Source organism: Adiantum capillus-veneris, chromosome 16 (genome assembly GCF_014529385.1).
Source record: "Adiantum capillus-veneris isolate H3 chromosome 16, ASM1452938v2, whole genome shotgun sequence".
Lineage (NCBI taxonomy): Eukaryota > Viridiplantae > Streptophyta > Polypodiopsida > Polypodiales > Pteridaceae > Adiantum > Adiantum capillus-veneris.
In genome coordinates, this window is record NC_140946.1 from 37,594,883 (window position 1) to 37,622,745 (window position 27,863).

Here is a 27,863-nt window from a genome sequence, read left to right on the forward strand (position 1 = left end):
GGCTTGTTACCAAAAGAAGGAAAAAAAAAAAACAAAAAGAAAAGATCTTACCAATCACCATTACCCCCCTCTTAAGGTTAACCACTAGCAGGGCACCACCAGCTTGGCCACACATCTCTCCATTATCGCCAGGAGATGAACCCCTCTCTCTCATACTGCCCGGCTCCGCCAATATTCTCTCTCTCTCCTACTCTACCACTGCATCACCCGGCCCGGTAGGCGCATTGGTGCCTCTGTCACACCCTCCAGAGGGCCGCCACAGATATTATACCTCCTCTCTCTCTCTCTTCCAAATATTCTCTCTCTCTCTCTCTCTCTCTCTCTCTCTCTCTCTCTCTCTCTCTCTCTCTCTCTCTCTCTCTCTCTCTCTCTCTCTCTCTCTCTCTCTCTGCTTGTCCACACCCCAGCCCTGGTGGGCCGCTATAACCCCCCCCCCCCCCCCCCCCCCCGTCCACACTCCTTTCGGCTTTACTATCCCCCCCCCCCCCCCCCCCCCCTATTTTCTTCCTGGCGGCCCACCTCCCAATATCCCCCCCCCCCCCCCCCCCCCCCCCCCCCCCCCCCCCCCTCCCCTATCTTACCCTAACTCTAGCTCTCTCTCACTCTCTCCTTTAGGAGCGGCCCCGTGGGCCTTAGGGCAAGCCACACTCTCCCTCCCTCTCTCTCTCTCTCTCTCTCTCTCTCTCTCTCTCTCTCTCTCTCTCTCTCTCTCTCTCTCTACCCATGCCCCTCCCTTATCCCCTCACCACTTTCTCTCCCTCTCTCTTACTCCCATGGTGGGACCCCCCCCCCATTCTCTCTTAGCTCATCCCCCCCTTCTCTCTCTCTCTCTCTCTCTCTCTCTCTCTCTCTCTCTCTCTCTCTCTCTCTCTCTCTCTCTTCTCTCTCTCTCTCTCTCTCTCTCTCTCTCTCTCTCTGACTAATCCCCCCCGTTCCCGGCACACAGGCCCCCCCGCTCTCTGTCGTGCGCCTTTACCCGGCCCTTGTGGGCACTGTAAACACCACCCATACCCCTCCCCCCTCTCCACACCCTCCCCCTTGCTCCATGCACAGCGCCCATGCTCACCAACACACACACACTCTCTCTCTCTCTCTATCACACACACACAGGCCCTCGTGGCGCTCTCACACAAACACACACACAACACACACACCCCTACCTCTGCGTCGCCAAACAGAGAAAGAAAAAAAATATATATATATATATATTTATATTTATATACGTAATATTAGCCCCGTTCCCACGCACGCCAATACGCACACACATATATATACACACACTTACGCCCACTCACTCACATACATATATCCACATACCTACCCACTCGTACATACATACAGACACACACACACATAAAAGCACACACCAAACTACAAAATACAAAAAAACAGAAGATCCATCGGCATCGACACAATCCAAAGAAGAAAGCGGCCCAAAGCACGCGACACCGACAACAAAAAGAGAAAATGCGCCAAAAGCATGCCCCGGCCGAGTCCGAAAAGACGTACGTGCTACATCGACGCACCGGCAACACACCATTCGTCGACATCACGCAACCACGACACCATTTTCAGTAAACCACAGGTTATCATCATCATTTTTTCATTTTTCACCCAAGCCTTGTAAAATTCCCAATTTGTAAATTCCCTCTCTCTAGGTGATGGTCACAAAGGCCCACCTAGAGGTTTTCGTTTTTAATAAGTCCCAAGACAAAGCAAGGGTCAACCACACCGGGCCCACTGCCTTGCTTTGTCTCCCCAATTAGCTTACCCTAATCAAACCGGGATTACCCTAATCTAAGCAACCAACACCTATAAAAAAACACTAAGAGGTCACTATCAGCGGGGGCAAGTTCATGAGAGGTCAGCACTTGGTAGAGTTTTAGTGGGAAGAATTGACACTATTGGCATCACGGGGAGGGGACTTGTGTGATAGTTTGCTTTGGGAATTGCACCATGTGAAGGGAGCTACGTCCACCTCTCAACTCCAATGGTCAATGCACACACACATAGATGTTCTTGGTAGCAAGTTTCACAATCATCGAGTCGTCTTTAGAGAAAGCACCAAGTAGGTTCACCATCTCTTCTCCCTACCTCTCTATCACCACGGTCTGCCACCTTGCCGAAAGGAAGGTCATTGTAGATACTGCAGAAATAATTCTCCCTCACACCCCCGAAGGTTTTCATCATTTCTCTCTCTCTCTCTCTCTCTCTCTCTCTCTCTCTCTCTCTATGTGTGTGTGTGTGTGTGTGTGTATGTGTGTGTAAGTTTGCAGTGTTCACATCACCGTGGTCTGCGTCCTAGCTGCTCAAAGCTAGGTGGTGCCCCTGTTCGCTTTACCATGAGCCGCTTGAGGCGTGCCATGGGCCCCGGGTGTTTTAGAGGCCGTCCGGGTTCGGGTGTCCCTTTGCTCCCGTCACTGCATCAAAGGGTTTGGATTGTTCTGGCACGACTGGGAAGATGTTCAGCCAGAGTACTCACTGAGGAGGACATTGATGAGCTTCGCCAAAGACCGATGATGGATATCATAGAATAGGATCTTGATTCCAGCATCTCAACGTTTTGTTTCATTTCATTTCGTCCCATTTCATCTTGTTCCATTTCACTTTAGCTTAGTTTAGTTTCAATATTTTAGTTTTTAGTTTTTAGTCTCATAGGTCACTTTGGCCTTTTGAAGATGTTAATATATCATTTCATTTCTCTCTCTCTCTCTCTCTCTCTCTCTCTCTCTCTCTCTCTCTCTCTCTCTCTCTCTCTCTCTCTCTCTCTCTCTCTCTCTCTCTCTCTCTCTCTCTCTCTCTCTCTTTCCCTCCTTCCTTCCTTCTTGCGCGTGCCTCGGACTCTGGAGTATACTTTTTTGAAGCATGTGTATACTAAATGAAGCATGTCGACAAAAATTGGCACATTTACGAGAGTGCACGTCGACGTGCACCCCTATTTGGAGCTTGAGATTGAGTTCAAAGGCATGGCATGTGAAGAATAATGGAGCTAAGACGTTTTTGTGAGATGGTAGAGGTAAGAGTTTTTCCACAGACCTTGTGTGTGTGTGTGTGTGTGTGTGTGTGTGTGTGTGTGTGAGAGAGAGAGAGAGAGAGAGAGAGAGAGAGAGAGAGAGAGAGAGAGAGAGAGAGAGAGAGAGAGAGAGAGAGAGAGAGAGAGAGAGTACTCGGGTGTTTCTCAAGAGTCAGCTTTGTCTGAGAGAGGGATGGGGGGGGGGGAGAGAGAGAGAGAGAGAGAGAGAGAGAGAGAGAGAGAGAGAGAGAGAGAGAGAGAGAGAGAGAGAGGCATTGTGGGTGCAGGCAGCTTCTTCTCCTCGTGATGGAATTCAACACGCCTACGGGGACTCCTACACAAATGTGGGAAACACACTACTTCTCTGGCAGTGTTGAATCTTGGGTCTTTTGAGGAAGAAGTGGTGGTTCATGGGGAGAAAGCAGGGCTAATACCGATCATCCAGGTCCTTTTTGCTGATGGGTCTAGTTTTTGTGACAGGAAGGGTATGCAAGAGCATGTAGAAGTGCTTCTTCATTAGTGGATGGTGTTGATTATAGTCTCTTTTGACTCAGTGTTGGATTTGGGTGATGGGTTTGGTCTTCATGGGGTACTAGTTCTTAAGTTCAATGGAACTTTGAGGCGGTGTTGGCAACTCCCTTTGGATTGTGGCATCCTTGAGCCAATTTCTTGCCTCGACATTACTAAATTGTGTCTCAGGTGATGGATCTTATATTCCCCCCTTTTGTAGGTTTATAGCTATGTTCTTATTGGGTGGATCTCGTTCTATCCATTCATATTTTTTTTCAAGGGACTTCCCTCCTAGCCAGTGTATGATCTTGGGAAATAGATTATGGCGATGTTGTCCTTGGATGCCCTCGCATTGTCTATACAAGGTTTTTATTTGTTGTCTCTTTAATTCTTCTTTGGGGTTAATACAATACCATACTCACAATTGTGAGTACTGAGTGAGAGTGAGAGAGAGAGAGAGAGAGAGAGAGAGAGAGAGAGAGAGAGACCCACCAAGCATTTCTAAAAGTCATCAACCGTGTCAACAACAAACATTCCATTAATAGCATGTTTGTACTCTTGTTAATTCTTTATAGATTAAAATTTATTAATTGGCATATCCCCTCAAAGATTTCCTCTAGCACGCCTTTTTGCAAACTTCCCTTGCTTCCTCTTGTCACGGTCAGCTCTCTGAGGGCCATACCCGGACTCGACCCTACTCACCTCCATCAGTCCTCTAGACCGTTCCAGAGAGTGACATAGATCTATCTACAGGTATCCCTCCCACTTGGGACTGACATTCAGACAGGACTCCAACCTATCTCAAATGCCAACCCAAAGGGGTACATCCCTTCATTCAATGATTCTATCCACTTCTCATAATCAATCTGTCCTTGATAACCCAAAATCGCGGTCCTTAGTCTTGATTCTCTTGATCTTTAACATGAGGATCTGCTCTTGCTTTCTTGTTCTCCCTTGTTTCATGGTGATAACCCCTTTTTCTTGACAAGCAGGCACAACAGTTATCACTTTCCCCTAAGAAGAGGGATCTTGCAATCCTACTTGGTCTCACTCGTCCCCGATTACCCATTTTTATCCCACGTAGTCCTAGCGTTTAACATAAAAAGTTTAAATCAACATCCAACCATCTGACCCTTCGGATCCGCCCACCCACCGAACCATTTCATGAAAATCCCTTCCCGAGGTAGTACTTAACTACTACAAAATCAGGAAGACACTAGTCTATCAGACATCATCAAACAACAAGCAGCATGCAATCTGTTGCATACCCTCGTTCAGGGAAATTCATCCGGTTGTTCCCACCAGATCTTTATTTAGAAACTTTTAATTCATTTTCTTTCCTTTATCTGCTATAATTAGCTAGTAACTAGTTTCCTAACTAATTATGCAATACATTTAGTTTCAACCAATTCATCTTACCTTCCCATTCAGGCCAAGATAATCGGTTACAAGCCATCAAAATGGCAGTCACCTTCACAATGTTTTCCAGAATTATGTGTTTGGGAAAGGCTTATCAAGTTATTTAATCATTCCTTCCTAAGAATTTTATTTCGAGAGGTATAACACTATCTGGTGACAGATGCACATGATAGCCCCTATATTCCTAACCTTTCCAGTTCCTTTTTAAGCAACCAAGTCGAACAAATTTGCTTAATGAAATTCACATCATCCTCCCTGAGTATAACCTTCTCACCCAACTATTGGCATCACGCCATACCCGGATTATGGCCGATTTCCAATAAGATACCGCGGTTACTTCATTCGGCCGGGCAAAAATAAAAAAAACCCATTCATCCCTTATCCCTCGATCATGAATGACCTAGGTATAACAACTTGCCGGTTACGCTGCCCTAGCCAAAAAGGGACAATATTTGACAAGTTCCCCAAGAGAATCCTCTCAGTGGGCCGGTCTTTCAATCAAATTGACCCCAAGAAGATCCATCTTGGTTCCCGGTCATCTCCAGACAGTCTTCAAAACTCCTAGTTAAATCTATGTTTTGCAATGGGCTATCCCCATCACCTCTCGCGATTCCTTTTAACTCCTAGTTGGTAATTTCCATGTTCATTCATTTATCAACCTTAATTCCTACTTTCATTAATTATCTATAGCCAAGTTTATTTACAAAATACAAGCGAGTTTTTACCATAGGCATTTGATGGTTAATGTCTCTTCGGAAATGCCAACTTTTTAAGTTCAATCTCTTTTTTTTTCGATTCCTATGTTTTGCAATCCTTTGCCATCCATGGGGCATCTCCATGGAAGCTTGTAGAGTTTTCGGTTCAAATAACATGGAGATCAATTCTGCGAAGTTATCCCCAATCTCCCATATCCCGTATTTGCAAACAAACTTGAAATTGAAAACTTTAGAAATATTTTTTAATACCAAAAATTGAACTACTTCTATCGAGCTTAGACAACTACGCTTTTCTTATGGTACCTAGCTTTCCATTTTAGGAAGCTAGAAGGTCATCCTATAATTTATGAGTTTCGAGCTTTCCATTAAAGCTTAAACCTAAAATGCAAGGTAATCACTAAAGCTTACATCTAAGTGCAAAGTTACCATTAAAGCTTAGCTTACGAGTGCAAATCTACCTTTGAAGCTTAACTTTATGATGTGTAGATACTCTTATCACTTAACCCTAATTGCAAGGTTTCCATTACAGCTGAAACTTAAAAATGCAAGGTAATCACTAAAGCTTACATCTAAGTGCAAAGTTACCATTAAAGCTTAGCTTACTAGAGCAAATTTACCTTTGAAGCTTAACTTTATGATTTGTAGATACTCTTATCACTTAACCCTAATTGCAAGGTTTTCATTAAAGCTTAAAACCTAAAAATGCAAGGTAATCACTAAAGCTTACATGTAAGTGCAAAGTTACCATTAAAGCTTATCTTATGAGTGAAAATCTACCTTTGAAGCTTAACTTTATGATGCGTAGATACTCTTATCACTCAACCCTAATTGCAAGGTTTCCATTAAAGCTTAAAAACCTAAAAATGCAAGGTAATCACTAAAGCTTACATCTAAGTGCAAAGTTATTATTAAAGCTTAGCTTACGAGTGCAAATCTATCTTTGAAGCTTAACTTTATGATGCGTAGATACGCTTATCACTTAACCCTAATTGCAAGGTTTCCATTAAAGCTTAAAACCTAAAATGATGCACATAAACCTTCCTAGTATTAAAACACATGGATTAATAATCCTACTAGAAATGAAGATTACCTCCTCTAAGCAAGAGGGAAGTGCGGTTGAAGTCCTTCTTGAAGAGATGTGAGGCTCAAGGGGGAAGGAAGGGGATTTATGGTGAAGAGGAAGGAGAGAGGAGCTTCTTCACAAAACCCTCAAGGGTTTGGCCTTCAAGAGAGGAAGAGAGTTGAGGATTTGGTCTTCAAGAGAGGGAGAGAGCAAGAGCAAGGTTTAATGGAAACCTTGAGTTACTTAAGCATAGTCTTGAGCACGGTAAGTGTGCAAGTAGCTTAGCAATATATGTGTATGTAAAAATTACAAAGGAGGGGGGGTGTTTATATAGGAAATGGTGGGTGGAATTCTCTTATCAATTCCTATTGGACCTTAATTCTCTTCTCAATTCCTATTGGACTCCAAATTCTCTTCTCAAATGCTATTGGACCCTGTTTCTCTTCTCAAATGCTATTGGACCCCAATTCTCCTCTCAATTGCTATTGGACCCCATTTCTCTTCTGAAATGCTATTGGACCCCAATTTTCTTCTTAGTTCTTATCTCTTAACTTTACCTTTCAATTAAGTTAGTCCCTTTTTCTCCTATTTCTCGATCTAGATTATTTCCCACGCGGCTTTTTTGACAAAGAAGTATAAAATAATCTTAATCTTAAAGGAAAAATATAGGGATGATGTAATTTCTTATCTGAAATATCCTTGTCTTTTCATTCTAGAGTAAAGTTTCGTTGTCCATATAACTTCTTTGTCGGTCTTAATTTTTCTAAATTATTTTCTAGGCCAAAAATTTTCTGATTGGCTCTAGGGTTTAGGGAGGGACCTTACAAACTCCCCAACAAAAAGAAAGAGCTGTCCTCAGCTCGGGACATGCTTTAGAGAGTAGACAGACTCAATCTTTTGTCAGCTTATGATCGAAGATGGTCAGTAACTTTAGGGTATTTAGATTAAAGGACAGTGAAGCTCGTATGGACCTTGAATAATACACTTCTCTTTCAGTTTTAGCGCTAACTCAAAAGTCTTAATCATAAAAAAGTCTTAATGACTCAGGGTTACTTTAATTATTGAGTGTGATCTTACTCAACTAGGTATTTTTCCTTTGGTGTGACCGGATTGTGTTTCTCTTGTTAGATCTGAAGATCATTTCTTCACTTTGCTCTCTATCTAGCCTTAATACACTTACCATTCTTACCTAAACTTTAACCTTTTTCCGTTTTGAGCGTTGACTCATTTCTCTATTGATATCATCCAACTAATACCATGTTCTTGACAGTTAAAGTATTTCATACTAATCTTTTAATTAATCTTGCAATATCTCCTTCCTTGTATACCCAATTTATTTCCTCCATCCTTATTTCTCTTTTGTCTGTAGTTTACTGCCTCGTCTTTCACTTAATAATCAGATATTTCATGTATCATAACAACTAGACTTGTAAAACACCATAGATGATTTGAATCTCAAAAGAATTGACTGACTAGAGATGCTTGAATCCCATAAATATGACGGTTGATCACATCCGCATAAAAATTACATAAACAGGGCCATCGATATCTTTGAAGAATAATTATAAGTTGTTCCGAAGAACCAACCAAAAATATGATCAAGGGTTTGGACAAAAGGGAGATATTGATTTGATTTTAAAAGGTCCACAATATCTGAATGCAAGCTTAGGGAATTTTCCCTAGCTTTAAGGAGCTGCGTTTGAGTTTGACTTTGAGGAGAACTTATTCGTCTTTACTAAAGCTTCTAGCGGAGTGGTGAGGATCAACGTAGCTCTTCTGCCTATCACTAGCTCTCTTCAGGTTGATTCTAATGACTAGAAGTTGATTGATCCATCTCTTCCACGTAGCAAAGAAGACCATCTGCTAAGGTATAGTCAACTAAATGCTCCCTCGGATTCTGAGCTTGAATCTCTTGCAGAAGAGGTCTAAAATAGGGGTCTACCTGAATTTCTTGTTGAACTTCCTCGTGTAAAGAAGAGCTAAGGAGTGAATTAGTCAGGATTGATGAGGACAGGATTGATGGTCAAGAGGTCTTTGAGTCTATTGAAGGCAACATCTCTCCCCAACAAAAAAAAACAAAGAGCTGTCCTTAACTCGAATAAAATACGTAATTGATGAAGCTTCTTGGATACGTCTTGCAACTTAACTTCTTGTTAATGCTTTCAACTTGACTTCTCTCTTACACTTCTTCATCCCCCATAAATCTGCTAATATAACATTGGAGTCATGGAAAAATCTTTCTTAATAATCTATCTTTTTTAATAAGTCATCGCGTTTGTGGCTTCTTCAATACGCTACTTCCTCTTTATAAGCTACCGGTAATCCCTTCTTTATCAGCACTTGTTATCCTCTTATTTTTGCGATCTTCACTCTCTTGTAACTCAGTCATTTTCTTATCTGATGGCATCTTGGCAAGAAGACTTGGTTCTGCATATCTCACTTGCAGAGTGCAGATGAGGTAGCTAAAAGACAGTTCTTAGAGCGATACAAAGATCTCCTCTTCCCTCAGCCAAATTCTTGTGTCGGCCAAACGATATGGAAGACATGGCAACATCTCACAAGAGTGACTCTCTGGGGTAGAGACCATTTCCGCAACAATACCCAACTTGCTATGGTTACAGAAGCTCTAGGACTTGGCCCTCGATACTACTGCGTCAAAAGGACACGAGATCTTGGGTTCTCCGCAAGGTTTTTCTTACTTGTGCAGTTTATCCCCCATTCTAAGGTTTGCCTTGATACCATGTGGAGTCTTCCTCTTAGAGGTCCTTTTCTTTTCTCAGTTCATACCCAAGAAATTGCTCAAGCTATTTCTCGTAGGAGCATTCCAGAGGGTGAGCGTCCTAACATGTGCGGCGCTTGCGATACTTGATTATGTGACCATATATTAGAGGATCTTCATGAGTTGTAAACTTTCTTGACTCTGCGTAATTACTTCCTGCCTCCTTGGTCATCCTTTTTTACTTTAAGTGAAGAAATAACCCTTTTTTGAAAAAATTGAGTATTGTCAGTATTTTCGTTTCTTCAAATGTCAGTCTCTCTTCTTCAATTTCCAATGAGTTTTTAATGACTTCTCTTTACTTTGTGCTTTTAATTCCTGCAAATGGTCTTTCGTCTACAATAGTCTTGAGTAAAGATTCCCACTTTAAATTTCTTGGCTAACTCATAAGTTTTCTTTCTTATTCTTCTCAAGTCTTTGAATGATCCGCAAAATTTGTGAGCTTATCTCTTGCACTTTCCCATCTTTAAGGGATTTCTTTTGGTTGGGTTTAAAAAAAAACACTTGGTCATCACTTGCACTTTTAAGATTCTTTCTTATGACTTGCAATTTGGCAATCCAATCCTACACTTGATTAAACAAAATCCTTCTGTCTGAAGGTTATCTTGGTACGATTTACAGTAATCTTGAATTCTCATGAAGTCCTAACAATAGAAAATTTGAAAAATCCGCAACTCTTGCGCTCAACAAGACTTCTTCAATTCAGTGGATAAGTACTCAGTTTTTCATTGTATTGATGTAAACAAAAATTCCATCCTTGCCATTCCATGTAATCTTCCAATCCTGATAAATTCCAACCTTCATAAATCTCTCATTTATAAGCTTCCTAAAATGTTCCATCATAGCGAGCCTTCGCTCTAGCGTCGCAATTTCCATCATAGATAATCCGTTGAATTTCTTTTGACATATCCCAAGCCATCTTGAAAAATTTTGAATAATTTATTAGAACATCAAGACTTCATTTTGTAATGTAATTGAAAATTGTGGAGTGCTATTTTCTACTTTCTGCTTTTCTCTCATGCATTAAATCCAAAAAATTCTAGATTAATAGGTCCAAGATTCAAAATTAGGCTCTGATACCACTTGTGAGGGCCATACCCAGACTGACCGACTCTACTCCCCTACCCTCTCACCTCTCTCTAGACTCCAGAACGTTCCAGGGAGTGACGTAGATCAATCTGTAGGTATCCCTCCCACTTGGGCCGACATTCAGACAGGACTCCGGCCTATCTCGAATGCCAACCCAAGGGGGTACATCCTTCTAGGGCTCTAATACAACTTGTGAGGGCCATACCCAGACTCGAACCTACTCACCTCCCTCAGTCCTCCACACCATTCCAGGGAGTGACGTAGATCTATCTACAGGTATCCCTCCCACTTGGGACCCACATTCAGATAGGACTCCGACCTATCTCAAATGCCAACCCAAGGGGTTACATCCCTTCATTCAATAATTCTATCCGCTTCTCATAATCAATATGTCCTTGATAGCTTTCCGCACCCAAAATCGGGGTCCTTAGTCTTGATTCTCTTGATCTTTAACTTGAGGATTTGCTCTTGCTTTCTTGTTCTCCCTTGGTTCATGGTGATAACCCCTTTCTCCTGACAAGTAGGCACGGCAGTTATCACTTTTCCCTAAGAAGAGGGATCTTGGAATTCTCTTATCAATTCCTATTGGACCTTAATTCTCTTCTCAATTCCTATTGGACTCCAAATTCTCTTCTCAAATGCTATTGGACCCTGTTTCTCTTCTCAAATGCTATTGGACCCCAATTCTCCTCTCAATTGCTATTGGACCCCATTTCTCTTCTGAAATGCTATTGGACCCCAATTTTCTTCTTAGTTCTTATCTCTTAACTTTACCTTTCAATTAAGTTAGTCCCTTTTTCTCGTAGTTCTAGATCTAGATCAGTTCCCACGCGGCTTTTTGGACAAATAAGTATAAAATAATCTTAATCTTAAAGGAAAAATATAGGGATGACGTAATTTCTTATCTGAAATATCCTTGTCTTTTCATTCTGGAGTAAAGTTCCGTTGTTCGTTTAACTTCTTTGTCGGTCTTAATTTTTCTAAATTCTTTTCTAGGCCGAAAAATTTTTGATTGGCTCTAGGGTCTAGGGAGGGACCTTACAAGCTCCCCTTGTAGTCCCTCTCCCCCCCCCCGCAATTGCAAAGCATCACCAAGCACAACACCTTACTAAAATAACCCTTTACTAGCTATTCTTTGTGAATATGTTAATGTCTCCAGTTAGGCTATAGGTCTTCAAAGTGAAGGCACAAGGGAGAGAGAGAGAGAGAGAGAGAGAGAAAGAGAAAGAGAGAGAGAAAGAGAGAGAGCGAGAGAGAGAGAAGAGAGAGAGAGAGAGAGAGAGAGAGAGAGAGAGAGAAGAGACTTCTTTGCACTTTCAAGATATTCATTAATGTGAAAATTGAGAGATAAGATATTCATCAACCACAAAAATTAAACAAAGTGGAGTGGGCCGCCTAGGGGGGGAATCTAGGTAGTATATTAATTTATTTTCGAGTCTTTTGATACTTCAAGTCTTCTTTTAAAATTTATTGATTTTTCTTTAGTATAATAATTGTCTATTTTACTTTTCTTAGACTTGGGTTTGCTTAAAAAAACTCGCTCAATGTTTTAAATTGCTTGATCTTGCTCAGTTTCTTCTTTGCTCGGAAAAGTTTGCTTAGTGTATGGGATTCTTTGCAAAGGAAGAGTGTTATATTCAACTGCAAACTACCATGGCAAAATTAGTCTATGAAGCACCTCTAGCGGCAACACCGATTTACTTCTTTGCAAACCAGGGAGCTAGGCCACCCATGGTGAAATAAATTCCAACGCCAAGAGTTGGGAATTGCCACAACTGTGGATCTGATGACCATTGGTGGAAAAATGATTATCCGGAGCCTAATTAGTATGCTAAGCCAATTAAGGCTTATTGTTGCAATGTGGAAAAAAAGGTGGACATTATCCAGAGGATTGTTCTAGAAATCCTACAAATAAGGGGTAAAATGGTTAGAAACATAGTGCAACCCATGCTAGCTAGCTCCTCTGACAATGAACTTATGGTTCTAGTCAAGGTAGTGACAAGGGCACAGGCCAAGAAAAACAAAAAAAAATAGTGATAATGTGTCAGATAGTAGTAAGAAGTCTTTGAAAGACTCCAAAAAAGAGAGATTTCAATGCTATAGTCTTAGGAGACAAAAACAACATAGTAAGTGGAAGAGAAACCCAAAAGATGTTTGAGGAAATAGCTAAGTTGATGTCAATAGAGTTCAAAGAATCAAAGCCAAGATAGAAAAAACCTATGAACCCATCAATGCAAGCTTAAAAGCGGCAGGTATTTGGAAACTAATTGGAAAAAATATCCAACACCTTTTAAAGAAGCGAAAGAGCTAGAAGTAAAAGAGCTAGAAGCTTACAAGAGTTTAGTGAAAATCATGCAAACAATGCTAGAAGGATAGAAACCATAGGGAATCCACCAAGGGACAAAACAAAACCAAAGCCAATGAAAACAAAAGTTACCAAAGAATAGTAAGTCTCTTTAGGTGAAGACGACAAACCTGAATTGATAATACTAGACAGTGAAGAAGGGATACATTAATCCCCTTGGTGGAGGAGGATTGTTCAAATCAACTATATAAAAAAATGTTAGAGAAGTAGACAATGGAAGCCCGACTCTGAAATCAACTCCAATTGAAGAATTTTGGCTAGACCACCCACCCATGGAGTAAGATGGGCAGTCTCTATATGGATATTCATGATTAGAGCGATCAAGCTTTTCAAAAGCCCAAACCCTCAAGACACTAGCCTACATACTTGGATGACAATGAAGAAACATTGCTGGTTTGCAAGACCACAAACTAGATCCGACAAAGAAAACTCTAGATGTGAAGAACTTACAGTCTATCATGTCAACTTTGATTCAATGCACCATGACATTGGGTGAATTGTTGAAGATCAGTCTGCATCTATGGAAAGATCTACACGTCATTTTAAAGGAAGTGGTCATAAGAGGATTAATCAAAGAAAAATCTGAAGATTTGCACAAAGAATGTCGGGGAAAACTTGTTAAATATGTTCCTATGAACAAGGTAGGATATCATTGCAATTTGCAAAGGAAACGAGGAAAAATGTGTCTTCAAGGCTTGAAAATGAACAATTTCTGCTGAGGATCTTCATAATATCATTAACATATGCCCCATCTAAGAAAAGGAAAAGAATTCAAAATGGCAACCCAAAATGAAATAGAAACCACTGAAGGTAGACAAAACAAAAGACAAGAAACCTTCAATGACAAAAACAGAGCAAAAATCTAAGTACAACGAGCTTAAAAGAACCTAAAAAGAGGTATGGGCCACTAAAATGGAGTTAGATAGTGAGAAACAAGGGGCTATCAATGTATAAAGGATCAAAGGATCATTGTAGAACAACCAATGAGACAATCTAGGGAACTAGGGAATTCCTATTGGGGCGGTCTACGGCAAGCAATAAGAGAAGTGGCCTTTAGGCACCTCTCAAGGCTCCTGTGCTACTCATATGGTTTGAGGGTCTTGGTTTGAGGGTCTAACACAAACACAACACACAAACCCCAAACACAACAACACACCCAAACATCACACACAAAATCTAGAAAATATAGGGGGTACCACCTAGTGTTTTGTATCACAAACTAGGACGTGAATGTAGGTGTTGAGAGAGAGAGAGAGAGAGAGAGAGAGAGAGAGAGAGAGAGAGAGAGAGAGAGAGAGAGAGAGAGAGAGAGACCACGTTCCTTAGCCAATTTTGTGAGAGCCTACAAGCATGCGTACTGAATGCTTGAAGAAAATGGATGAGCGATATGAGCACCTCAACTGAAATAAACCACAACACACAGAGGCTAAACAATATTGGCACTACAACATTTCAAAAATTGAAGTCCCATTGAACACAAAATACACACTCAAACCTAGCCACCCCATGCATTGTCTTGAGGGCCGCTTTTCAAATTTTGGTCCACCTCTCTCTTGGTATGCACTTGATGACAAGGATTTAAGGCCTTGTAGATGGACGCCCACTTGAAGACTTGAAGCTTGAAAAAAAATCTCTTACAAGAGATTTCCATGGGACGGATGGTCAAGAGGGTGCATTATGGTCAAGCATTGGCAGAGCCAAGAGCATCTTCCTTTCCCATGCTTCTCTTTCCATGGAGCTCCTCTTAATTTATTTAAGCAATATAATATCTATAGTTTTAAAATGGGTGGCCAATAATGAAGCCAAAGTCAACAAAGGAGGAGGGAGAGGCCTCCTTGTCTCCTCTCCCTCTGTCTCCCTCAGCCCACCACCTCTCTCTCTCTCTCTCTCTCTCTCTCTCTCTCTCTCTCTCTCTCTCTCTCTCTCTCTCTCTCTCTCTCTCTCTCTCTCTCTCTCTCTCTCTCTCTCTCTCTCTCTCTCACACACACACACACACACACACACACACACGAGGTGAAAACAACCAATTTTCAGCACATACACACTCACACACAAACTCTCTCTCTCTCTCTCTCTCTCTCTCTCTCTCTCTCTCTCTCTCTCTCTCTCTTCACTCTCACTCTCTCTCTCTCTCTCTTCACTCTCACTCTCATGTCTTCCCCAAACTCTGGCTTAAAATTCTCTCTCTCTTTCTCCCAATCTAAAAATAAAAGGTTCTCTCTCATGCACACGGACTTCCATGTATACATACATACCTCTCTCCCCCAATTCCTCACCCTCTATGGTGAGCTCTCTCTTCCTCTCTTTCAGGCACAATTACCCACTCTCTCTCTCTCTCTCTCTCTCTCTCTCTCTCTCTCTCTCTCTCTCTCTCTCTCTCTCTCTCTCTCTCTCTCTCTCTCTCTCTCATTTTCTGTTAACAGCAAGCTAACGCGGACACCATTTTTCGGAGTTCTCCTTGTAAAACAATTATTATTTTGATAAATCGGGAATATTGTAACTCCTATTTTCTTGATAAACTTTGTAATTAATGAGTCGCGGCTACAAGCTTCCAGATTGTATCAGCCAGTCAAATTCCCAGCTTTGGTAGAACTCCAGATTATTAGTTTTGACCACCCACAAACCTTGGCTAAGGTATAAAAGCCAATTTTTGTAACGGATGTGATTTGCTTGCCGATGAGTGATTGGCTTTTGGTGATTTCAGTCACTTGAGTGTAGCTTGAGTTAGATGCGAGTTGTTAGTTGTTTTTTGAGAGATTGACAACCTCTTGTAGCCTCTATGCACTAGTCGAGTGTTGGACGGATACGCCGCGACGGACGTCAACACAGCGAGAACTCACCTAACATGTAATGTCAGCTAAGGACGAAGCTCGACCCGCAGGCGCGTGGAAGCAAGCATAAGGTGTCAACCTACACTCGACCGACTCCTAACTAACTCCTACAGAGGCCTCTACCAATTGTCTAAGTCACAGCCTTCAAGAGTGCATAAGAGGAAACTTCCTACAACGCTTTCTAGAGCCGAACACCCATCAAACAATCTCGAAACACCATAGAACTTGAAGGAGACCCTACTAATACCAATAGGTCTCTCTCCCTGAGGTCTAAGAACCAAAATCCCAACCCAAAACACCTGGTGCACAAACACGTAGGATGTCTGGCCGAAATCTGCAGGTCTTCGTTTCCAAAATCTAAAGTGCCTAATGTGTAGTTCTACTCAATGTGAACATGTGGATATGCTGCAATGCAAAATCGGACAACGTATGCTCACCCAAACACCCGATGAAGCTCATAGGAGGAGCTCGCAAAACTGGACCGTATGCGCGCATTGTAGGTATCGGCGTGTAGCTCTCGTCGGGGCAACATGCTACACTTCTCTGCACTCAATTCCGACCACCGGAGCACACGTAGAGTCAAGATGAAGCTCACACTCTCTCTCTCGTACACAGTACGCTCACTCACCGACTTCAAAACTTCTTTTTCAGATGACAAAAAGATTCCTCATTAAGGTAAAAAAGTGGTATATATACCTTACAATTCTCAAACCCTAAAGTTCCAAAATCAACCATCTACTCAATCTAACTATCAAAACTGGGATACAATCTAGAAACTTCTGTAAGTCCCAATATTTACAAGGTGAAAAATCAGGTTTTCCTCAATGAATGAATAATTACAAAAATAATAATCCTCCGAATAGTTAGATGCCATGGGGTGTGTCCAGCTTCTAACACTCCCCCCCTCCTTGCTCATGTCGTCCCTGACATGGCCTTGTTCGTATCGTTTCCCGCATCTTTAGCAGTGATTCGTATTTGGCATGCAGGTTCAGCATTGTTGGGCCAAAAATGTCAGTATTTATGGTGAAGAAGCCTGTGTAGAACGCTTATTCAAAAGCCTGGAGGTGGTAGGATGGTAGAAACATTATCCTTTGATACAACGCATGCATCACCTCCTTGGAAGGCTGACCTAACAGATCATAAGCGCATCGGTATGTATCTTGGAAGAAAAAGATGATGTCAGTCACCTGGCTTGGCTTGAAGATCTCGAACACTGCTAAGATGGTTCTACAAATTTTCCTCATCATAATGCATGTAGGTCAGGTGAGCCAGTGAACAACTTTATGGCTCCTGTTAGGGTTTTCACCATGTATTGGACACTTATTCTCTCACCTGTCTTCAAGCCCGATAGCTAGGGGTAGTTCAGCCAAGTGGGTTGGCTTCTTTGCAAAATCTCCTTTGCTTTCCACATTCTAACCCTTGGTAGAGGACAAAAGTTGAGGTTGTCTCTGATATTTTTCGGTGCCTCTACCAAGTGGATTAGGTATTGTGGGTACTTTGTAAGCCAGGCCTTCCTCCACTTTGGTTGAGAATCCACAATGAGCTTGACCCCTTCTGGTTTTGAGGTATCTGCATTGTAAAGGGGTACGGATGGCTCTTCTTTGATCCGCTTGTTTATGGTAGATGCCTCATATTTCAGCAATGGATATGGGAGAGAGGGTTGAAGCCACTCGCGCCTAAGGTTGCTGGCATCGATCTTCTGAATAGTCATAGACTTGAAGACTCTTTGCTCCCACTCCAAGGCTTCCTTTGTGGTTTCTCTGAGCTCCACCTCTATTGCTTCACACAATTTTTCTTCCTCTTCTTGTGTTAGATCATGTGGCTCTTGAGAGGATCCTTCTAGGATTTCCTCTTGCATAGGCGTGTCCAACGGATCTGCCACATTTTCTAGGTCAATGCCCTCATTGGCAGCTGGCCCTATGCTCTTTGCCTCTCCTCCTTGCTGGCCTTTCAACTCCTCAATTTTCCTGAGGATTTTTTGATTTTCTGTTTCAGCTTCTTCACCCATATTCACGAGGAGGTCATTAAGTTCGGCGTTTATTCTTTCCGCCTCCTCAAGCTTTCTCTTCATGCTTTCATGCTTTCTACTTCTTCTTGCAGGGCTTTTTGGCCTTCTTCCATTCTCGTTTGCATGACTATAGATCCTTCTGCCATCATCAATCTCTGATTTTTCTCTAGAGTCAGCTCTTTCTAAATTTCTTGCATTTGCTCCTCATAGAGTTGACTCTCAGTCATGATTTGAGTCGAGCTAGTAGCTCTGACTCTAGCAGGTGATGCTCGCAGCCTCTGGATGGTTTGATCTTTGACTTTTAGTTGGTCCTTGAGCTCAAGGACCTCATCTTGGCTTGCTTCTTGATCTATCTTTGCTCTTTCCTTGGCGTTCCTCATGGCTTCTACTTCTTTAGATTCTTCTGCCAGCTGTAGTGTCAGATTATCTCTTTCCTTCTCGGCATCTAGCAGTGACTTGCTGAGCTTCTGACACTCTTCTTCAACTGCTTGCATTCTTTTTGCGGCTTCTTGATCGGCTTCCTCCATTGCCTGCCAGCTTTGTAGTGCCCTTGCTAAATTGGCTTGTAGCTCAGCTTCTCTCTCCTTTTGCCTTTGGCTTTGTGCTTGCAGAGAATCTACTTCCATTTTGATCTTTTCTTCAGTGGCCTTGAGAGCTGTCATCTCTTTCTTTGAAGCCATGGATTGCGCTCTCCATTCTGTTAGCTTTGTCATCACCACGTCCCAGTCATTGGAGGGCGGGTGCAGGTCCATTGTATCTTTAGCAATTTCCTTTAGCTCCACTAGCGTGATGCCTTGCATATGTTCTTTAGGCCCTGTCCTCGCCAAGTCAAATGCGACTGTGGCGGCTTCTTCCTTCGTATATCCTGCAGCTAGCAGATCCAAAAATGCATAGTAAGAATCATCTAATTCTTTTTGCTCACTTTGAGGCTTAGCCTCTTCTTGTGGCTCCGGCTGTTGTCTTTGCTCTTGCTCTTCTGCTTGTTGTTCTTCTGCTTTGTCTTCAGTCCACTTATCTTCTGGTGGAGGGCTGCTAGGAGGTGGTGAGGGCGATGGTGATGGCTGTGGGCTGGATTTAGGGTTGGCTGGTAAAGATGCAGGGTTTTCCCTTTAAGTCCCTGTCTGTTTTTGTTTTTCTTTCTCTTTCTTGGCTCTCTTGTTCATCTAGCATGTGCGCTCCTTGCCGCACTGTCGAAGCAAGGGACTTGCCAATACACCGTGTGCGAGCCACAAACGGCTCCAAGCACACAACAAGCCTAAACTAGCAAGCTCAAGAGAACAAAGGGTGTGTCACTCACCGCTCTACGCTCGCCTTCGTGGTGGATTCCTCGCCGCGATGAAGAAGAAGCTGCAGTCGTGCTGCGCTCAACCGCTTCGCCGCCGTCGTGCCTTCGTAATGCTCGATCGCACACACACTCTCCCTCTCTCTCTCTCTCTCTCTCTCTCACACACACACACACACACACACACACACACAAGGAGGTGAAGAAGAAGAAGATGGAGATGGAGATGGAGCAAGAGCACTCTTCAATTGCACAAATGAGAGAATGAGTAAAAATTAGGTTTAGTTGGCTTTTATAGGAGCTCACCCCATTCACACTTGGGCGCCCATGCTTAGCCAACTAACCCTAACATGTTCGTGTTAGAGTGCGCCTCTCATCGGCGATCACTCTTACCCTTTTCCTATTGGTCCGACAAGCCCGGTACCTGACTCTAAATAATACATAATACACGTCCGTCGTAGGTGATAGGGTGTCTGTGAGCCGTGAGGGTTAACATGCCCCCCTTCCTGATGTAGATTCCGTCCTCGGAAGCTATTGAGTTGAAGCTGGTTCGTCGAGGTGGAAGAGCATTTGAGATGAATGTCCTTAGCCTTCTTCAGTCACTGCAAAATCAAACAACATTGGCACAGTAATTGCATTCTCTTAAAAAGCATATGCAGTTTTAGGTAGACACATTGATTGGTCAAAGAATTTCAAACAATTTGATAGCAATGAACATTAAATTGCAAATGTAATCAAATGCATAAACAGATGTAAAGGTAAAAAATTAAACAAGTCTGGGGTTGCTAATTTGACGGTCGAAAGGCACTAGAGATCGAATATTAATACCATGGGTAAGCTTCTTAATTTTCTGTGGTCAATTAAGTTGTTTAATCGCGAGAGCCAAGTATTCATGTTCGAGGGCTGACTAGAGGCTATACCTAGAAGTCTTTGTAGTTAAGCTACCATAAAAGGAATTTCTCATGAAATCATCGCCTGACTGATTACTTTTTCTTTGACCCCCCAAAGTCTTTTCACATTGATTCAATTATGATGTGTGTGCTTATTTTGTATGCCTTGGGTTTTTTGCTTTTCAAGGAAAAGCGCCCACGCTGGGAACCTCTAGGGCTCTAGTACCATAGGCAATACATGTGAGTGAAGTACCAATTTAAGCAGGGATTTCTCTTCCAGCTTAAAATTTTCCATTGTGGCACTTTGATTTTTTGCTTGTTCATTTTCAGCATTTTAATTTTGTAACTTTGGGGGGTCATATAACACTGTTACCCTCCCCAGGCTCATCACATTAGTAAACTCCCTTTATAATACTTAAGCTAAAGGTCAATAGGGTTAAGCCCACTAGAAAGCCCTAGTACATTTCATACAATGCTGCCTAAATCGGATTAAGAACCTAAGTAACCATTGTTTATTAGGAAGGCATTCCCCATGGTATTAAGAGAAGATTTCTAATACCTTGCTTGGTCAAACTAGCTTAGTCGGACTGCTTGATTTTTAAACCTAGACAAGTGATTATGACAAAACATTACATTGAATTAAATGTTTGATACTAAGCCAATGCGCTGAATATTATGCTACCAATCACAATCAAAGCAGAAAATCATAGATGCAAAAAGATAACGGCAATGCTAATGGACAAGAAACACCTATTTGTGTTGATGGTCGTGCTTGATTTGAAGGTTCCATGAAGGTCCAAATCCTATCAATAGCAACACGCTCCTGTACACACTAGGAAACAAAAGGAATACCTCTAGAGGCACATCAGTGGAAAAATTAAAACTCCTAAAAAATAACTCAAAACACAATCTAGACCCCTAACCTACCTATCTGTCACCCGGGTGGCCACCCTAAGGCTAGGCCTCTATCCTCATCATCTAGATAAATAAAATCATTGTCTTGAGGCCATAGTCTTCCTCGGTCTCTATTAGTTCCTCTTCATCATCCTCTTGTGCAAGCATGCTAATCAAGAACCTCGTGATGCGTGGATACTCATCTTGTTAAAAGAATAAGCATGTGCCATTGGAGACACATTCGCTACTGGGTAGGGATCACTAGTTACCATAGACGTATCAGCCATTCTAACTCCTCAAAATTTCTCTCACATGCAAGGCTCTCTATCAAATCCCATTCGCAAGAAAGTATAGGTAGCATACGTAGAACACTTGAGGAAAAGACAAAGGGTACCTTTCATCAAAAATAGAAGTGCATGTCTCTGGTGAAGTAGCCATTTCTGACAAGACAGAAAGATTTGGTTAGGCCTTTAAAAACATAAAGTTGTTTTTGTGTGTTGCTTGAATTGACACGGTGAATTTGGACTTATATGTAAGATCTGATAGGGTGCTCTCTCATTGCTAGGCGCTCTTGCTCTTTACTATTTTTGTTTTTTTTGTGAGTATAAGGCTATATATATACATTCCCTAAGATCGGAGATTGAGAGGTCAGGGAAAAAGGTTGAGAGGGAAAAAATGAATGATGACTGTCAGCAAACACTCCCCCCTTCCTTGGGTAGATCATACCGTTTGAAATGAGCTTGTCACCCTTTGAAACCAATTGTTCCAGTTGGTAATAGGTGGAATTTAAACCAATAGTTTTCGACCGCCCTATGCGATTCATCTAGTTGCAAGGGTGGTAAGGTACTCTCCCATGATTTTATTTGAAACGTTGTTGTAGGTGGGAAACTTACCCCGGAAGGTGCAAACTCTTTTCGTGCTTGTATGGATATGTACAGTGGTAGGTGGAGGTGTGTCGAAGCTTCTATTTGCGTATAGGAACTACATGAAGAGCAAGAAGCTTCATTTGATTTCCCGTTCCTGAGCTAGGTGGAACAAATCGTTCTTTCTTTGGTACCCAAACTAGCTCGAGCGGGTGTGTAGCATTCTGTGATTTTTTTCCTTTCCACGATCATTGATTCGTTTTGGAGCTACGGGATTGGGCTCACTTGGGTCAGGTGATAGGTAAGAGCACAATCTACGATTTGGCACCCAGATTTGATCATTTCCTTGATAGTAGCCTTGGGCTTCCAATAGTCGTTTAGGGATCCATCGCAACATTTTCTTACTTTTCTTGAGCGAGTGGTACGTTTCTTACAAGGCTTCTGTTTTTTAGCACTAGCTATGGTCACTAAAGAAGCTTTAGGGACCCACTTGTATGTTTTCTTTGTTACCTAAGATGAGTCTTGTCGGAAGCGATATGCATTGCTTGTAGCATATTTAAGGGTATAGGCATTTCATCCCCCACAGGGTTACCTAGGTCGTCCCCCTATTTTCCCAAGTGTCTATGGTTGATGCTAGGTACCCAATCCACATTGTCCGACTCAGTCATCCCCAGGTAGGATATCCATATAAGGAGAATCTTGCCAATGTCTGTATCCTTCTTACAAGTGTAACAATATGTAGTGGGGCCGAGTGAACTGTGGTGTCAGAGCGATGATCAATAATGTTTTTACTCCCTAAGGGGTGTACCTTACCAGTCACCAAATCCACTCTAAGGACAGAGCCTTGGAATTGCAAATAGACATGATTTTTAGACCAATCATGAACATTTGTGCTTCCCTCATGAATGGTCGTCCTAAAATCATTTCATATGACATAAGGTGTTTAGGAAATCCATTACAATGAACGTATGTCGTACCTTGTGTCCTAGAACATTGATCTAAGATCCTTGAGCATCCCCATAGGTTTGGCTCGCCTTCAAAATACTGCCCTAATTCGTTAATGGGTACCTCGATCACAGACTCGTGTCCATCTAAGTCAAGTGATTGCACATGATTTTCCTCATCAATCATAATCGAGTCAGGCCTATTTGGTTGCGCAAACTGCGGTAATCCCGTTCGTAGCTCTCCGTTAAGGAATGCTCGAAGTGCAAGGAATAACTCAGGATCTCCATACAGCTTTGCTATGATCGTGGTTCGGACCTATGAAGATGAAGACGTCTGTGAGGATGGAATCTCATATTCCTCAATGGGATCAGGTATTCCTTCGTTAAACATCCTTTCCAACAAGAAGGGTGTATGCTCACTTTCTGATGTCCTGTCCTCACTCCCTTCTTGGATGATACTAGATATGGCTAACGGTCTATGGTTCATGTGGGGTGGATGAACTTGCGTGGGAAACTTGCTGTGTCATGAATTTTGACCTGCATGGGTTCTGGTTCTAGTTTCCTTTGAGTCTCCTCCACTAAACCTCTTAGATGTTTCACCTGCTCAATCTCGTCTACTGGGTTTGGGTACGTCCCAATCTTCTTTTACGATTCTTCCTTTTTGCCCCTGCGGTTTATCTTGGGGGTCTTGGATTGGATTTGGAAACACTTGTGGTGTTTTCAGAGGCTCTTTATGGTTTTCTCTTATTCGGTTTTCATTTGGTTCCATGTTACGGTTTTCTTTGTCGGTCTTTCCTTTGTGGTATTGGTTCTAGTCTCCATTGTCTCGACTGAATCTGAATCATCCTCGAGGTCATTCATATACACGGGGTCATCTCCTGTTCCTATGTTTGTTTTGGAACTTGGCTTTGAATTTTCCGTATTCTGCGACTTCTTCCTTCGTGTCTTCTTTTTCTTTGCTTGGATAACTGACGCGGTATCTCTCTCTTCGAGGATATGTCTGGCCCTTGAAGCATGGACCGTGTAATCGCATAAGGGTGCGACGGGTGGTATTGGCGATGTCACACTAGCAATTTCGACCAAATTCGGGGTGTGATTTTAGGCGCATTTGGGTTATAGGGCATTGGGCAATCAAGTGATCTATGCCACAACGATTACATGTGAGTATTGGCATTGCAGACGTGCTCCCTTGATTCATTTGCATCTGTGCAGCATTCTTTTGCAGCCTAATAGGGCACTCCGCTACTCGATGTGGTCCACCACACTCGTAGCATTGAAGAGGTGGCCTCCTAGCCTGGGTGTTGATATTTTGACCTCTGGATGCGAGAGCAGCAGCTTGATAAACCGGCTTGACTTGTCCCCAACAATCTTCCATGTAGTATATAGGACATTCTTCCAATGTATCAAGTCCGTAGGCAATACTAGTGTATTTCCTCCTCACAGCCATCTGCATAAGCATTAGATGGCTCGCAACCCACTGGTTCATAGGGGCGACTCTTGGATGCGGGGCTGCGGTCCTAGCACAGGAGGTGGTAGCGGTGTAGCTTGTACAACATTTTGAGATCTAGGGACCATGTGTTGCGGTAGTTGCTCAACAGGTGGAGTAGGCATCAATACAGGAGCTCGAGGCGCATCCGTCCAGGCTACAGGTGGTCTATTTGCCATCATACGTTTGATCATTAAACAATCCTTAGCTTGGTGACCATACCTACCACATGCGTTGCAAGTTCCATTAAATTTTACTCTAAACGTAGGGCACTCACTAGTGCTATGTGGACCTAAGCAAATGGAACACCATTGTTGCTCCCTTCTTGGATACATGTGACTATTTTGAGGGGGTCGATTATCCTTAAGAGACTCTTGGATTGCCTTGGTGAGGTCTGTCAAGAATGTCTCAAATACCTTTGGCTCATTGGCAATGGGCTTTGCAGTCATGGGTTCATACTCAATGGCTTGTGAGCTAGTGGATCTCGTGTCAGTAGACACCCTCATGCCTGCTATCATCAAGTTGTCCTCTAATTGGATTGCATTGGCAGTGACATCTTCCCAGGTTGTGATACCTCTAATCACTAGTCCATTATAGATTCCTTCATTCCTCAACCCTCGAATGAATCGATCAAGCAGTTGGTTATTGTTGAAGTTCGGCCTTCTGTAGCTGAGATGCTACACCCCAAAGCACACCTTCTGTATGTACTCTTTAGAAACAACCTTCGAAGGGTAGGGTAGATTGTTTTCTCGTCCACCTTAGGGTCCTATACCAATCTCCAGCCTTCCCACTTAATGTCAAGCTTAAGGCATTGCACTTATGTAGTTCGTTGCGTTCCCCTAAGGAATCACATACTTGTTCAAACACTTCAATGTGTTTCCTAGCATCTTCGTCCCCATTGAATTTTTGCGTGAGTTTGGCAATTTGTACTGCCTTACTTCTAGGCTCTCTATCAGATGCATGACGCATATTTCCGCGATAGATCGACCTATGGTTTGAGCAACGCTGCCAATCACCTATGTGAGGAGGTAGGGCCGGTGGATATCTTGGAATCATATGTGGGAGAGGAACGGGTACGGTCTTGGCATATGTGTGATGATGCAGGATATGGAATAACGGGCATAGGTCCACTCGGATAAGAGTAGGGAGCGGCACTCGAGGAGCATAAGCAAGTGGTACAATTGGAGGTGTGGGGGCCATGTGTGCATAAGGGGCTAGAGGCACATGGTCGAGGCCCCATATTAGGTACTACGACACTAGGTAGTGGCACTGCGCTAACGTAGATGTCATCGGTACATTCTCTGTAGGCTTATCCCTGGAGTGAGCACTGTGTTTCCTTGATAGAGGGTTGAGCCAAGTTGGAAGCTAAAGTTTTCGCTCGGAGGCTCAGATTGCATAGAGACCCCAGGTGAAATGACGTAAGATGGGTCCATGGGGCTCATTAGAGGAGTCTCCATTTGTGATAGAGTAGGCTGTTGAGCCTTGCTCGTATCCAGAAATCTCATGGGGCCAGTTGAGAGTATATTTACCCCTCGTTTTGCCTTTCTGATTGAATAATGCCATGGATAACATTACAGATCATTTTCTGTTGATCTTCGATGCTCGTGGCTAGAGGTGGATTGTACAATCTCTATCCATCCTACTGGTAGGCGTGGCCAGAGTGTAGATCCGTCAACACCTCAGTGTGGAGGTCGTATGTCAATGATCATTAATGAACATCCTTCTAGAGTCGACGTGTTAACGGTTTCTTGTGAGGTAGAAGCAATGTTGCTCCCCGTGGTTTTACTTGTCACCAACGGTACTCTAGAGGGAACTCTGAAGGAGGCAGCTCAACAGGGCTTCTTGGTAAGAAGTTGGTAGGATATCACATGGACACTCTTTGGGGGTGTGGGGTCCACGTGCGATGTGAAAGGAGAGTCCACTTCCCCACCCCCTTCGTGTGCTTCATTTGCATCAGGTTCCGAGCGAGTAGCTCTACCTAATGTTTCCATGAAACGCTAAACATACTAGTACTAGGCTGTGGAGCTTCGGGAGGTGCATGGCCTTCTCTCTCGTGTTTTGGGTAGGGTATGCTTCCATGATTTCTGAGTGGAGGAGGAATCACTAGCGGCTATTTTAGGGTCTTGGGTGGTGCTACCTTGTGTCCCCGTGAGGGTCTAGAGCTTATCGTGGATGGGTAATGGGTGTCCGTATGAACAGAGGCACCCTCAATATGCTCGTGTTCTGACCCGCCCAGAGCGTAAGTGCATGTGCTTTTGATACCCTAAGGTGTCAAAAAGCTGCTCTAGGAGGCCTTGTGACTAGTTTTTAGCGTGTTTTTTGTTTGTTTTTTTGCTAGATTTTTTAGAGCGTGTCATGGAATGGGCCGTGTGATAGCTCGAAACGAGCGTATCGGTCAGAGGGTCGTGCCGTGCTTTACAGCCCTCCGTTTGGTCACTCTATGCCTCGGAATCCCTAAACTGTCAATTTCCAGTAGGGAACTAGGCCCAAACTAGAAAGTCTAAGGGTGCAAGTGGGAAGAGAAAGGAGGAGAGTGGAGGACTTGTCCCACATGCTCTCATTCTCTCTTGAGGGAGTAGGGTATATATATAAGAGTGAGTCTAGTATATATCATAGGACTGAGGCCTGAGGCCTGGGCCTGGGCTTGGGCTTGGGCTTGGGGAAATGATCCCGATCCCGATCTATCTTTTATACAAACCAACCCGTCCGTTTTAAGAGTCACGTTTTTTATTTTCGAAAAATTTAGCCGCCCGCTCACTCGCATTTTTATTTTTCGAATTTTATTTATTTATTTATTTATTTTTGATGCAGAAAATACAGGAATTGAAAACGCAGAAATTGAAAATTGCAGAAATGCAAAAAATTGAAAAAACGCAGAAATGCAGAAAATTGCGGAAATTGAAAACGCCGAACTTGAAAATGCAGAAAATGCAGAAAATTGAAAAAACGCAGAAATGCAGAAAATTGCAGAAATTGAAAACGCCGAACTTGAAATTGCAGAAATTGAAAAAACGCAGACAATAGCAGAAATTGAAACTTGACAGCAAATGCAGAAAACGCAAAAAACAGAATTCTCCACACACTCCTTCCCTGCCTTTCCTATGATAGAAATTGCACCACAAGGAAGCGTAAAGTGCTAACCAAGCTTAGTGTAGGGCATATCCCCGGCACGGCAAAAATGTGCGCTCCTTGCCGCACTGTCGAAGCAAGGGACTTGCCAATACACCGTGTGCGAGCCACAAACGGCTCCAAGCACACAACAAGCCTAAACTAGCAAGCTCAAGAGAACAAAGGGTGTGTCACTCACCGCTCTACGCTCGCCTCCGTGGTGGATTCTCGCCGCGATGAAGAAGAAGCTGCAGTCATGCCGCGCTCAACCGCTTCGCCGCCGTCGTGCCTTCGTAATGCTCGATCGCACACACACTCTCCCTCTCTCTCTCTCTCTCTCACACACACACACACACACACACACACAAGGAGGTGAAGAAGAAGAAGATGGAGATGGAGCAAGAGCACTCTTCAATTGCACAAATGAGAGAATGAGTAAAAATTAGGTTTAGTTGGCTTTTATAGGAGCTCACCCCATTCACACTTGGGCGCCCATGCTTAGCCAACTAACCTAGATGTCGTTAGTGCGCCTCTTATCGGCGATCACTCTACCTTTCCTATTGGTCCGACAAGCCCGGTACCTGACTCTAAATAATACATAATACA